The sequence below is a fragment of the Temnothorax curvispinosus genome, unplaced genomic scaffold (genome assembly GCF_003070985.1).
Source record: "Temnothorax curvispinosus isolate PA1 unplaced genomic scaffold, ASM307098v1 QBEX01010126.1, whole genome shotgun sequence".
Lineage (NCBI taxonomy): Eukaryota > Metazoa > Arthropoda > Insecta > Hymenoptera > Formicidae > Temnothorax > Temnothorax curvispinosus.
Window position 1 is genome coordinate 290,219 of NW_020219906.1, and position 15,458 is coordinate 305,676.

The following is a 15,458-nucleotide window of genomic DNA, read 5'->3' on the forward strand; positions in this document are numbered from 1 at the left end:
AACACTTTGGTACAAAGACGTATTAATTATACTGTAGGAATAAAGATAGGATAAAAAAGAAAATATTTATGTATCTTTGAGCGAGTCAAATCGCGATCTCGCGGAGTTGATTTATTTTCACTTCGAACGTATTATCCTCCGCATATATGACTTTGACGTGGCTCTTAGACTACTCACACAGAGGGTTAAAAGACTTATAAGAGCGATGACATAAGAGACGTTCGAGACGCGCACAGCGATCGGACAGGTTCGCGCTCGAAACGAAAAAGACGAGGGCAGTTTTCTCGACGCGAAAGGATTCGCACAACTGCGACCAGGCTCGCGAGACGAGCACGTCCTTCTTCTTCGTGTCTGTTATGCTTCTTTACTTTACGAGGGTTACTCTCATGTAGAAAGCATACGGTCGTGGCGGCCATTTCACGTACTGTGCGATATAATCGACCGGCTGCAGCCTCAGCGTCTAATTTGGAACTATTTCTTCTCCGAAAACCGCTCCCTCGGAGAAACGTAGAATTAGAAGACGCCAGCCCTCCGCCAGCTTTAGCGGTCCTGAGAAAATATCGGCTCGAAACACGTGGAAGAACATATGTGTGGGAAGTGTGGGTGATAAAAAAGATCATTTAATTAGGTTGCTCTCACCGTAAGATGTCTCTGTCGATCTTTATACACGATATTAAGAGAATTACGGACTCTTTCGAGAATAAATTATTTAAAATTTTATAAAATGGGGAATAAAAATCGCAAGGAAGAAGAAGAATCTACATATCGTTTAACATGAGAATTCGAAAATTTGCGAGTTGAAGACGCTTCCTGCAAGACACAGCGCCGTCTCTACGAGTTTCTTGAATATCCTAGAAACTCTATCTGAAGCCGTGCATCAGAACTGCTTCTCGGAGCGGCACGAAGCGAAGGCGGAACGCAGACGGAGGCCAAAGATCGACGAGCCTGGAAGAAACGAGAATCCCGATTCCTTGGACGTGCTCGAAACGTAGCGCTCGAAACGTGGAAAAGCGAGAGGATAAGCGAGCCCGTGTATCTAAGAACAGCGATAAATTTTCTCGGAAACTGCACGTTGCGTCGCGGGAAAGTATAAAAATTACAGTTTAACGTTAACTCAATGAAATTAGCATTATTAGCATTATTGGACTAGAAAACGGAAGGTTTAAATATGTATATTATTTTAAATATAATAATAGAAAGTCAATATTACGCACTGATTAGATATATATATATATATATATATAAAGAGTATTAGAGTGACATGTCTTTCAAGAGTTCCGTACTTTATACGTGATGAAGAATAGCACGAACGAAATTGCGGAACGCTTCAAATCTTCTGCAAAGCCATATAATATCGCCGGCGAATGCGAATGTAGACACGATCGCTCGGTGATTTGCTAACATCAGGGCCATCTAACTGTTTTGTAGAACCATCCTACTTTTCTTTGAACGGCAGATCGCGAGGTGCTCAACCTCTATCCACGGTCAACGAATTCGCGCTCCGATCGAAATGGAGTCGACCGGTGCCGTATCGGAGATATAGACGGGTGGCTCGGCCCCTCTGCGCTCCTTTTGCGCTCGCCATGACGCGCACCAACGATTGCTTAATTTCAACCGAACGATCGTTAAGCGCGCTGCGTTCAGATAAAAAAATTATTTTTCTCTCGTGTAAAAAATACCGGGATATTATGAAATGTCGTTTCGTAAACAGTCTGATTCGCCCTCTCGTATTCGTCGCTATCGCTTGAAACTCGCATCTGGTAATTGTAAACTTTTTGACACATTGTTGCAATTCGCTCGTAAAATCTCCCTCGTTTTTCGCAATCGTTCGTAGCGTTCAAGCTGGAAAAAAATAAAGATTCGCGGAGTCAAGGGCCAAAGAGCATTGGGGGCCCAAGAGAAAACAAGATCCCGATCTCTCTCGAGCGATCGAAAATGGATCTGCCGACTGCCGCGACCGCCGCCGCCACCACAGCCACCGCGCCGATCGAAGGAGCCCAAGCTCCGAGCAGCATCAGGGCCGGATAACTGTTCGGTGAATATCCCTTTCCCTCTCCTCTCTCTCTCCTTCTCTCTACCCCTGCCTCTCTCTCCTCAACTATCATCGTCCGAAGGAAACTCGTCGTTCTACTTTTTTTTTCTTCCCCTCCTCTCTATACTCCGATCGCAAACGATGCTCAGTCGCCGTCATGTATTCGCAGCGTAAAGTCTGCGACCGCCGATATCGCAAACTTTGCAATAATGAATCGGACGCCTGTTCGATCATAAATCCCTTGCCTCCCTCTGGCCTCTCCTCTCTCTCTCTTTCTCTCTCTCCCTGCTCCGTGTCCGCCCGGCCGATCTCTGAAATAACGACGCGCCTTTTTGCGAATAGTGGCCTTCGATCCGCAAAACCGCGCTCGGAAAAACGATACTTGTCCGCTTGAGTCATAAATCATTCTTGATCATGGCCACTGCTCAGCGCGAATTCGACCTCTTCAACGGTAAACATCATTGTTGTGAAATTAACAGTATGTCATATCGTTCTGTAGGAAAATTCAGATGGGGAAAAATTATCCGGCAAGGTATTCATCTCCATTTACATAAGTTTAAGAACGACGTTTATCGCGAGTGACTGCATTCGCGACGTATCATAAATGCCGGCGCCGCGCGCCGGTTCTCTCACAGCTGGTTTAACAATATAATCTCCGTCGTGCTAAAGACTGAAAAAGTAGCGAAAAGTTGGCATCGTATAAAATGTCCTTTTTTTTGCGCGCGCACGGCAGAATTTTCGTTAACAAGCGCGGACGGATGCGTTCCAGATTTTTAAATTAAGTGCTAAACGGCCTAATAAACTTCCGTATAATTAATTTAAAAGATTCGTATACGTGTTATAAAATTGTATAATATCTCTCATAAAATACATTAAATATAAACATAGATGCTAACAAAATACACGTGTCGCAATTATGAAAAACATATTTTAACGGACGGGTACACTTCGACCAATGCGACGTTTCCCGTTTCGATATGTCGAGCGCTTACCCGACAAAATTAATCGCCCGTTTCTATGCGACGCGCGCTCAGAGTATCACGGCATTGCTCGATACAATCGGCTAAAACGTGAAGACCAATCAAGTGTCCCGTGGAATCGCAGACGTATATATACTTTGATACGAGACTTTCTCTCCTCATCCATACACTTATAAGTAGAAATAGCGGCGAGCGAATTGCCGCAAACGTGAACTCTTGGAAACTCGCTCGTTCTATTTCGTTTTATTCGTGCATGACAGTTCGATCTGGAAAATGTTGTCAAGAATTTTGAAAAGGACATTTTGTTGATTCGTGGAATTTCCAAAATTATCGAAATGTACAAACATTTCCTTTTTAACCATATTTTGCACACGCAAACCAGAAAATCTCTTGTATATATTTTTCATAATCTTCAATATGTCACGCGTCTCTCCTAGCACGTAGAACATTTTTCTAAATAAACTGCTAAAAACAAATATAAACGCGAGAAATATGCAGCGACGAGAAATGCTCGCCTTGTCTACCGTCGAATATCTCTCGTACGGAAGGAAAATTAATTTTCGTCTGCAAAATTTTCAAGAACGTGACCAATTAGAAGAGGCCAGAGAGCACGAGAGAACGCGCTCGTTCTCCGAAGGAGCTGCGGGTAAAAAATCACCGCCGCGCTGTCCGTTCGAGAGGACGAGGCCCCGTTATCAGGATGGATAACGGTGATAATAATCCGTTCTCCGCGAATATTAAAAGTGTTGCAATAACGTGATGTGCACGAGAGCGAGTCGAATCGGTACTCAACAATGTCTCTCTCTCTCTCTCGCAAGAATCTATTTTCCAATTATCTTTCCTTGTAAAGCGAAATTGTGTATATTTTTATTCCAAGGAATCCTTTCACGGGGAAGATGATAAATCTTGTCCCTCTTTTTGCTTTCCTTTTTCTTATAATTGGACAATGGTCATTTCATCCAATTATAAAGACTATGTAATAAATTACAGGTAAAATATATACAGAGCTTATACGCACGAGCCGAACGTAGAGGCAAATTATCCTTTATCGGAGGGACACGAACGGTACATAATAATGTAATCCGCAAAAGTACAACGATACGCGGCGCCGGTGGTATTTAAAGTAATAAGCGGGTAGGGCGCAACGCGATGATTTCCAACTCGTACGAAAGCTCTTGAGGCTACCAGGAGGAGACAAATCATCGTTCCCGGGGCGCATGGCACCGCGGCTGCCGTTATATTGCTTCAGCCTTGGCTCGTATTCGTCCGAAGCGAACTTTGCGAAAGCGACGATACGAGGCGATTTAACGTTCGCCTTTAACGAGCTCGACACTCGACAGCAAGCGTGTGTCAACCGTCAGTCGCAGAAACAGACACTAACTCTTTTTTTCTTCGCATCCCTATATATACGCGGACCTGCATCTTAAGCATGAAAAATCGAAATATTTGATTCGCTGAACGCGGAAAGAAGAACGCGGACGTGAAGAATGCGGAGATACAATGGCTCATTTGTAATAAATATAGAATTATATTTCAGGTAAAGGACATATCGACACAATGCAATCCTGGGATATAAATTCGCGATATAAATATACCATAGAACGGTAGCGCTCAATCGCGGGAGTTTCCGTTACGCGTGGAAAGCGACGCAATTCCATTTATGCGACATCGATGCGATGCATCGGCATATGTAAGAATTTATTTCGAGCGCCAGTATAGAATGACGATGAACGGACGAAGAATTGCACCGCCAGCGGCACTTTTAAACGATCGCATAAAAATTTCCACGGCCCGCACGCGATCGATAAGAGGCTATGTTCAAGATAAAAAATAATTAACCTACTTCTTACGTGTCAGAACATGTCAAGAACTTGGCAAGAAAAAACTTTTTATTGGTCGGTTACGAGTCGCTGTCGGTTGCACTATGATTTATGTAAACAGAAGCGTGGTACAATGACGCAAGAAAGAGTTTGGAAAGAAAGAAAGAGAGAAAGAGAGAGAGAGAGAATGAAACATTTATAATACGAAGAAATTTTCATTATAACATATGCGAAACATACATGTTTGGTTTAAACGATATTAAATTTAGAGATAAGCTAAAAATTGAACACCGTAGACGTTAATACTTAAAAACTCAAAATCTAATTTCGCGCGTGCATACCACATTTGAAATGCTCTTCAGAGATCTAATTGGATATCGCTGAATAATAGAGGAGATAAAATTTTGCGTCGCATTATTGGCGGAAGACGATATTTCCATCCAACTGTGCGGCATCGGCGAACGAAATCCCGCACCGCGAGATCGTTCGATTAACGTTTCGAGGATTCGATTATGTCATCCGCGGAGATTGGCTGGAACAAGCTCTCGTTCGAAGCAATCAATTTTTATTATTAATAATTCGCCATTCACACCCCACGTGAGCCCGTGACCTATTGCGAACCCTTCCCGCGCCTCATTTGCGTCACGTGTTTATTTTATGGCGGACAGGCCTGTCGTGCCGCGCCGTCGCAGATTCAATCCCGCGGGGAGAATTTATTTTTAAACAAAATGCTAAAAAAAAAACGACGTGATAGGCTACCTATTGACGCGCGAGAAAAACGACTACCGTCAATTTGTTTTTCACAGTTTACTAGTAAACAAAGTCGACGACGTGCACGGTCAATAAGAACGCCATGACGCGATACGGCTTAGAGTCTATGCTGTGACAGTCTATTTATCTCTTAGTAAAGTGTTCTTCGTAGGTAAATTAAATCGTTGCATCGTACGACTCGGGATGACGCAGCTAACTTTAAGAATGTTACAAATAAAGTGTTGAGAATTGTTTGCATTTTAACGCATCTCTCTGTCTTTCGTGGGCTTCAGATCGCGCGGAAACCTTCCCGGCGATTTACCCCGAGTAATGAGGGAAAGAAGAAGTGAGAAAAACAGCGCGATCGTGTTGAGTGCATCGAGGCGGTCGACGAACTTGATGGAGCAAAAGGTTCCGCGAGCTCGCCTCGCCGCGCCGCGCCGGGCGCTACCGACGTATTTTACCGCTTTTCCCACGGCCCCTATTCCTTCGCCGTTTGTCGTTTCAATCGCATCGTGATGACGGAAGGAGGCCGAAGTCATTTCGCGAAAGAAAAACTCGTAAGGACGACGACGGCGACGGCGACGGCGACGGTAACGGTCGATCGTTGGTAACGCCGGACAGGAACGACAAGCGGGTCGAAGCGCGGAATTATTCAGAGCGGCATCGATCGCTTGCCAATGGACGACAAGAATATAATCAGGATTAATGGTTTATTAAGAAGACGAAGATTTTAGATTTTCACGAACTGCTTTTGATCCATCGGGTACGATGACCGATAACTCGAAATTTTCTGCGAAATTTTTCAATAGCATTTTTAAAATTTTCGTCTAAACGGATCTCTCAAAATCTAGATTGCTTTTGTCGATCGTCGACTAAATGAGGCTCGAAGGATGAAACGGGAGAAGCATCTATCTCGAAAAATGCGTTACGCCTCGAGGGCCGAAGATTCGTTCGTAGAAACGTTTTTCTCTGCCCGATTCCTCGAGCGAGCGAACGAACGAACGATGGCGAACGGCCGGGAGGAACGGGGAAATAAAAGGACAACGGAGAGAGGGTGGGAATCGGACCCGGAGTGCTTCTCTCGCTCGAAACGAGCATTCTCGTTCCGCCGCGCCGCTTCGCGTCGGGATCAGGATTCGTCAGGTTCCCCGCAATTTCGTGGGTTTCATCGTCACGCGGCGCGGTGCCGCGGGAAGCCTTAGGGCTTAGCTGGCGCACACCGTTTTTCTTTTTTTCACACAATTTTACCCGGAGGGAAATTTCGATGCGTAAGCTCGGAACGTAAATAGGGATGTCTATGATACGTTCGACGTACGGAAGATTATTGCGATATCGATATCCGAACCGAAATCTCATCTGCGGCAGGAAACGGGCGCTCATTACATTTCTTCGTGCGATTACACATCAAGATTTATTCGAGCGGTCGAAAAAGCAAATCGCTCACAGTATTCGAACAGGCCTCGCGCATAATCTCGACCTCGACGCTATCTCGGTCGACGGCCGTTTACGACGTCGCGTCGTTCGCGTGGTATTATCACGTTCACCGAGGCGTTAGCCTATACGAGATTATTTGTCGAAACGACCTTAAACGACAGCGCGTGTTTATTCACGCAACTCTGACGAAAAATTCCCCGTCTATATTTACGGAGATGCTGGCGGCAGCTCGCCACTCGCCACCCACCACGTGCTTGCCGCGCGTCGATCCCGTCGGAAAATTTCTTCTCCGCGTTTTCCCCACTAATATCGATACCTCGACGCAACGTGATCACGTACCTCGTGTAAAGGCCGCACGTGGCGAACGCGCGTATCACCCGCACGTGGCGAGCTCTCGATAATTCCGAGCTATGCTATATATTATTTATATCGTATATTATTGTATAGCTCTCGGCGAATTGTAACGTAACGGGTATTGAGAGTTTCTGCAGTTGTTATTTACAACTTCCGTTTTCCCCTTAATTTGACCATGTATTTATGTAACATTCGTAGCGCAGCAGCTATTCTGTAACCTTTCGATAAAACCTTTTCCATGCAGTATCGTTATCTACGCTTCGTATACATAATATATAATATCGAATGTTTTATGTGAAAATAAATGATTTGTCTCGCGTTATGTCATTTAAATGTAAAATAATAATCTTTAAAACTTTAAATAATGAGACGGGGATCCCTGCGTTGCTTAATCACCATTGATAAACATTACGTATTTTTCATAAATTCTCGCACCGAGACGCTGTATGCAAAGTTTCATGATTTACAGAGATTTTATGCAGTATTTTTGAACAAACAAATCTCTAAATTTCCTCAAACTTGCTTTCGACCACATTTTAAAAGCACAAAGAAAGTAAAAACATGGAGATGGACTGTGACTATACGTATGTACACACGTACAATATCTGTTACGTCACAAAACACACGTGTTACTAATGAAGAATCAATACAAAAAAAAAACTCACCCGCGGCCATCCTACGTCTTAGCCAAGGATGAATGGTGCTCCGCCGGACTATTCTGCAAATAATATATATTTCGTTACTTTCGACTCAAGTAACTTAATAAAGTCGTATTGAACTACCGCGATAATTTGCACGTAGCATTGAAATTACGACGCAAATCTACGGGTATTTGCGTTTTATCAGGGGACGAACGAACACATTAATACAGTCTTACAACTGGCAGCCGCTCGTCCGATCTCGCGAAAGATTACATATTGACGCGCATTATGTTTTCAGCGATGGAAAAAACCCGTAATCGCAACTCTGTAGCTGACATAGAAAAGAAATCGATCGGCAAGAATTCGCGCCGCTTATGGCTACAAGGTGCTAAGAAGCGAACGAAGGACGGCTACTATTTAAATTTCGACCCGCGTGTAAATCTTCGGCGCGATCTTTCGACTTTGATTATCTGTGTCCGTTTCGAATAATGCTAATTGAAAACAACTCCGTCACAATTTGATTAAAATCGTACGAGTGATCGTTTGTGGATTATCAATACTTCGTAACAACAACAAACGGAGCGAGACGAAAATATACAATATTGCGTTTCTGACATTAACTCTAAAAACATAAATACTCCATAATTATTTCTTTTTATGATTTTTATCAGTAAACATTTATTAATTTGTGGATTTTGAGTAAGAAATATTATGTCCTTTGTCCTTTTTCTCAGACCAGCAGTGCTCTCGTACTATTGTCGTCGCTCTCTCGTCGCCGTCATCGTCATCGTCCTCGTCGTCGCGAAAGTTCATGCATTTTAACGACGATTTTGAAATTGTAATTCACATCCGTTCGATTGTCTGAAAAATCGATCAGTTTCACCGTATAATTTCATTGTTCGCGCGTATATGTTCGCCGCGCTTTTCCCCCGAGACGCACATACGGCACATGTGGAAACGCACGACGGCGGAAACTGTGTCGGCCGTGCCGTTTTCGCGGCCGATGGCCGATCGCCATTATGAGCGCGAAGGAGAAGCCTAAAATCAAATTTCTAAAAATAGATGGCTTCTGTACCAACTGCTCCGCTCCTCTCATCTACATGTTTTTTGGTTCGTTTCAAATATTGGTTATTTACTACTTTTCCATGTTGTGTAGTCGCGCGCTTGCTGCGTAATAACACATTTTAATTGTGTCTTGGTAATTCTGTTAGAATTAGTGCGTAACGCACTTGCGCAATTTGGTCGCAAAAGAAGCAAATGGACAGAAAAACCAAAAGAGATAATTAACAATTTTCATTTCATGGAAATTGCATAATTAACGAGCAGCAATTAAATATCTCGTTATTATCCTTATTATTATTGTTATTGTCATTGCAAGCTCATTTGCGAGACCCTCGATATTTGCGTTGCGTAAATATTACGTCACAACACGTGCCGTAATTACCAATTACTGTGCAAAATAGATTCAATTACTCGAGTACTTTAATAAAATATTATGTACAAATGTACCGAATTGGGAATTTAAGCGAAAGAAAATGTATTTCAAATTTCGTGGCGTTACGTATACGTGGATGTTGATCGATCGCGCGGACATACAATGTCGTACGCGGCTATAACTCAGAAGCATCCCGACGGAATTATAAATAGTTGGCCCCGATTCAAATGCGTTTATCGGCGGATTAGCGATTTTATTGTCGGCATAATGTATCGCGAATTCTCGTCCCGACGGGCCGCCATGCAATAGGCGCTCTACGAAGTTGTGCAATTAATGCTACAGATAAATTTCTTTAACCCTAATTATCGTAACTGGGTGACACTTAAAAATATCGTGATTTTTTTTTTACTAGCTCGTCTGATACGTGAATGTGCGTAGGAAACGATTGTACGTACTAATGACACCGGCTTAGACAACTTTAAGCAATGAGAAACGTATTCTCGCGCCAATGACCCTCTTTTCGCGACCATATTATTTTTCTCATAATTAAGAGCTCCCATAATTAACAGTAAATTCAAGCTGCATCGCGCACATCTTGGCGATACTTACTATGCACTTTTATATAATGTACCGTTAGTTTTGTTTAATTATGACTTGTGACCGTTCTTTACGGGTAATGGCGTAAGTAGAACAAAAGACCTTTCCGCGAAGGAAAGGCGATAAACGGCAACGGCTTTATCCATTAACGGATAGATATATCGTAGCAGAGACTTTTTTCGCGGTTGTTAACGATTGGAGAATGTCAGATCATTTCCCGGCTAAGGAAGCGCTAGGCAAGGTAGAACGGATCGCTCCACAATGAACAAAACAAAAAAAAAAGAAATGCAGAAAACATTCGAATCGCGACATAAGAATAGAATGGAATAAAGCGTAGCTCTCTAAATTATTGTGTATTATCACAGTCGCTTCGTTCATCGAGCAAAAATGAGCTTTCGCTCGGTTCTGGCTTGCCATATATGCCGGCATAAATGTCCGTCGTCTCTCCACGCACGCCTGTAATCTGCGTGGCGCGTAATTCACGCAGATTGCAGGCCTCGAGTGATGACAGAGCTTGACGCTGTACGATGTCGAGAACCGAATATGGTTCGCGTTAATGCACTTACCGGATCGTACTTATTCCGTTCCTCGTCAGAAATTGTTCCGGATTGAAACCTAACCTAACCAGGAAACGGCAATCTACCGGATACTTCGTGCACGCGTACTCGTTATTACTTACGGCAAAATCCTTTGTCCCGACCGCCTTAAATGCAGACCGTCCGAGTCAATATCGGCGCGTCGCGTCGCGTCGCGTCGTCGCGTTTCCCTTCGAACGTCGCGAATTTTCTTGCTGAGTATTTGATACAATTTTGTTGTAAACACGTCAGAGTCCCGTAGTAAATCACGAACGTGGCAACGGAAATTCCGTCTGGGTTGGCGTCGACGACAGTGTGTGGAGTGTGGATACACGTTTCACGAGGCGGTACGGCGAAGATCCGGATACTCCGTGCCGAGTTCATTCACGAAGAACGTGTATACAAAGTGGCGCCTGTCGCACGCGAAAGTTTCCCATAAATTAATCTCCAAATTAAACGTCGCTATCATTATTGCGCTTTCTTTATGGATCCATTTACTTTAAAATTTATCTGCTTATTATCGTTACTCATAAATTTAACCATAGCAAACTTTGTTCGTCCCCTATACAGCAATTTTTTCCGCTTCCCACATTAACAAGTACGTCATATTTTTTAATGTAATGCACCTCCGCCGTGCAAGCTATAAATGCGAATCGCGCGGGACACCCTGTATACGTTTAAACGCTGCGTCGGAGTATAAATAGACACTTATGACGTAGTTGAGGAGTAGAGATCCACGAGGTCTGCCCCCTCGACGAAAACAACATGGCAAGACGAGACGAGACAAGATACGAGAAACGTATAAGAAGCCTATATACCCCCTATACGTTGTTAATGTGTGATGTGCGTGTGCGTATGTGTGTGTGTAAAATGTGCATGCGCGCGATACTAGCGCGGACGCATGCGATAGCGTGCGCCTGTATTGCATGATTGCAAAAAACGCGTTTGCATATACGCCAGGAAGAAACGCCCGTGGGTAACAATCGATTCGGAAATCTGAAAACATGCGACGATAATGATGATACCGAACATCGATGGAAGCGGTTATCGCGTCTCGAATTGATGACACGCATCGCGACGCCGACGTGTCGTTTCATATCCTTTTACGTATACACTCTGAAGAGAGGTTGACGCGCCACGATTTCATAATTTACAAACTTTGTCCAGATACGTGTATACTTGCTCTTCAGCTAAGCTACCGTTAAAGTTGATCTCGACAGCTTTCGCCAAGACCCTCCTCGCCCCGCGTCACGTCTTGAATTCCATCGAACCGCGCTCGGGGATCATAAATGTAAGAAGCTCTTATCGCGCGCTATCTCCCTTTTTTACGCGAAGGCGTTCTTTTCGAGATGCTAGCGCTGCAAAGATCAAACGAATCCTCTCGCGTTTTCGTACGTGCTATAAAACACGCGCGTACAAATTTATTATCACAGAAAACGCGCGTAAGCGCCGAACCTTTATCACCGTGTTTGTTTGACACAGGCGACGCGCGCGCATGTCGGGCAACCGTGTCGATAGCAACAATATTTGATCATCGAATTAAAGATACGGTGCGACTAAAACATCATGAACAAGTGGAAAACCGTAGAGCAGGAGAGATACAACTTTACATGAAAGCAGAATCTTTTTTTTAACGTATGAAAGGTGCCACGAGAATGGCAAGAAATGAATAGGTTTATTCACAAACAGGTTGTCCGGGGTATCGAGTAACTTTTTGAATCCGTGTCCCGCCTGCCCTTTGTAACGTTTTGTTCGAGAGATTAGTGTCTCGAACGCCGCACCTTTTGGTGCACCGATGCTCACGACAATGTCGTTTTACTCCGTATTGATTCGGCGAGCGAACCTCTGGTAGAGCGAGTTGCGAAAGTAACGCGGCATGTATCCGCGAGAAATGATCGTTCAGCCACGGAATTTGTTGCGATCCCTGGTCGCCGCGACCATTTGTCTTTTGATATGTGCTATATATATGGAAGCGGCATTTACCGCAGCGCGACGGTTGCAAAAAACACGTTCGCGATGTGCAGCGCGGTAGAACGCATAACGGCGGGATACGTTTAAATCTACTTAGACGGTCATTAGCGTCAAAGCTCGCTGTAACTCGCAGTTAAAACGACTCTTTCTCTCTCTCCCCCCCCCTCCTTCCCCCTCCCTCCCTCGTTCTCTATCTCGAGAGAAATGCGAAAAAGAACGATCGCTTTCGACTCGACGGGAAATTCATAACGGAAAACCGGCAATTAACTCCTTCGTACCGTGAAAATTCCGCTTAATTCAACGCAACGTGAATTAAAGTTCCATATTAGCACGCGTAACGTGAATTAAAATCACGTTTCTGTGCTAATTATTATCTCATTTTAAAGTCAAGTATACATACACTTTGCTATAACGCATAGTCTTATATAAATAGAAAATGAAAAAAAAATTAATTCAACGAAAATTTAATAAAAACGCTGAGCAGGGATTTTGTTCACTATAGGCTACCATAATGTTTTTAAAATTATCGCGTACGAAAAATATGTATTTCATAATACAATTTTAAGTCACATTTTAAAGTAACTGTTAAAAATATATTTCAAATTTAAAAATAAAGCAACGACGACGGTAACTCGTATTATCGGCAGAAATGAAAACGCTTCGCTGATGAAAGAGGTGGGCAATAGAAAGGAACCTAAAGGAAGAATAGAGGAATGTGTGATTTGGATATACGAGAAAGAAGGATTGATCTGCGAAAAAGAAGGGAGGGATCCTCCGGCCGCGATGGAGAGTCCCGACATCCTTAATCAAATTCGCCGTTCCAATAACGAAGTCATTCTGGGATGCAGGAGGATCGAGACGGGGGAGAGAAAGAGTACTTGGAGAGGATTTCACTTCCGGCTAGCCGACGCGATGGATCGACGGCGCGGCGTTTCGAATCCTGGCAGGTAAAGTTAGGACCATGGTGGCACGAGGATTCGAGAAACATCAATTTCCCGGCTCGTGTCGTCAGCTCCTTGCAACGTTTGCATTTCCAATTTCCTGCCTTTGCGCGTCGTTCTGGTCACGGTTACAAGAGCGAGTGAGAGAGCGAGAGCAAGTGCGAGAGAGAACAAGGAAGATTTATTGAATTGGGAAATGGCGCTCGGGACAAATAGAGCCACGCAACGGCTAGAAACAACGTGACAAAACATAATTACATGATGCAAATTACACTTACAATTAGTGAATACAAAAATTACCATTATGTGGAAAAATCACGAATTTTGTTTAACAAAGGAAAAAAAACGATTAAACGCACGAAGATGAGGAGGAAGAAGCAGAAAATTTCCCTCATTGAGATTGATTGTGAGTATCCATTGACGTCGAAGGAATCTCCGCCACGCTGGCGCTGTAGAAAAGATGCGTAAATTCCGAAAACGAATAAAACGAAGGACGTGGAAAGGTCGAACAGCAGGGAATTTCTACGTAGGATCTCGTGATGTTTCGCTGTTGTATCCTTAAGAAATACATCTGTCGGGGATGACGAACCCACGTGATGGACAATGCTTTCTTTACCAATTCATTGTGAATCCATGTCGTAAAGTGCACTCGATGCCAAACCAAAAAAATTACAACCAAATTCTTCTATTCTGAATCACGAATTAACTAAATAAAATTCTCCTTTTGCACTATTTCGTTATCCACATGAAATTGTATACATGCATTACGTCATGTATTTCACTCGTTTTCTCACTCTATATACAATTGGTCTATACATTGATTTTTCATTGTCCGCGCAATATTTTCATTCTGTCTGTATGCCGTTATAATGAGTGAATGAATTCAAGAGAGAATCTAGAATAGAATAAGTATCTCGATTGCAGAATAAAGGAATTTCATTGTATACATGAAAGATGTGTAGGTAGATATAGCTGGGGCGACTTCCGAGAGATCGGCGTTAGGAATTTCAAGCGTAATCGTTGCTTCATTTTGATTCATTTTTCGTGATCTTTTTTTTTATTTCAGCTACGCTTCTCGGGTATGCTCGGCAAACAAAGCCTCAATTTCGTAGCAACGTTTAACTTAATTAAAAAGCGAGAGAGTAGGCGTACGTATTCGCAATATCCAGTCATTTTGCCGCACGCTTTCCTCTCACGAAGCGAAGCGCTCGATTGTTCCGGGCGCAAAATGCGAACACAATGCGATCGTGTGATAACCTTTCACGACGAAGATTACGACGAAACGGTCGAGATCGTGCTTCACAATGGGAAAGAGACTGGTACGGACGGTGCGGATCTGCGAGCAAGACCGTGACCCGAACTGGCGTATACTTAAGTAAACGGTATAGAGGAGGCTGAACATGTTGCAGCATGTTTGGGTTGAACTTAGCTGACGCATTCGCTAAGACGAGGGGGTATAGACATTTTTTTGCTCGAGCAAGATGAATCTTCTGACGATGGAGGAGACGGGACAAAAGACGTACGAAGAATGAAGCTCTGTAAAGAATACTAGGTTCTCTCCAAAAAATTGCGTCTGCTCACTACAGTATATGCGTTTCTCTTCAGTGTGTAAACCTTTTTTATAATGGCGAATATAATTCGTAATTATCTTTATGTAAATTCCCTTGAATTTACAATTATAAATTTGCTTTCTAAAAATATATCTCTACACGGTGAGTCATTAAAATTAGAGTTCATTAAAAATTAGATAAATAGAGTTTTCCGATTACATCATCGTCTTCGTCATTTCTCGAACCTTATCTATTGTCGAAAGTCAAAATAGCTGACTTTATGAAATATGACTCCATCTTGCTCATTCTTTTAACTCACTCTTGTTCTCTACTACTGATCTACTGTAAAATCACCGCGACAAATACTGAAATGCC

At 43.2% G+C, this 15,458-nt stretch overlaps 1 protein-coding gene across 4 annotated transcripts in view; it reads right to left on the bottom strand.

Moving 5' to 3' along the window:
* LOC112459764 (inositol-pentakisphosphate 2-kinase) overlaps positions 1–15,458 on the bottom strand; it is a 75,020-nt gene that overhangs the window by 38,141 nt on the left and 21,421 nt on the right. For 2 of the 4 annotated variants that reach the window (XM_025024067.1, XM_025024068.1), the window contains exon 2: positions 8,039–8,091. The exons of 1 other annotated variant lie outside the window; for it this stretch is intronic. The gene's annotated coding sequence lies outside the window, so the exon portion shown is untranslated. Of the gene's footprint in view, positions 1–8,038; positions 8,092–10,612; positions 10,632–15,458 lie in introns of those variants that run through there. One more of the 4 variants, XM_025024069.1, reaches the window with a different exon arrangement.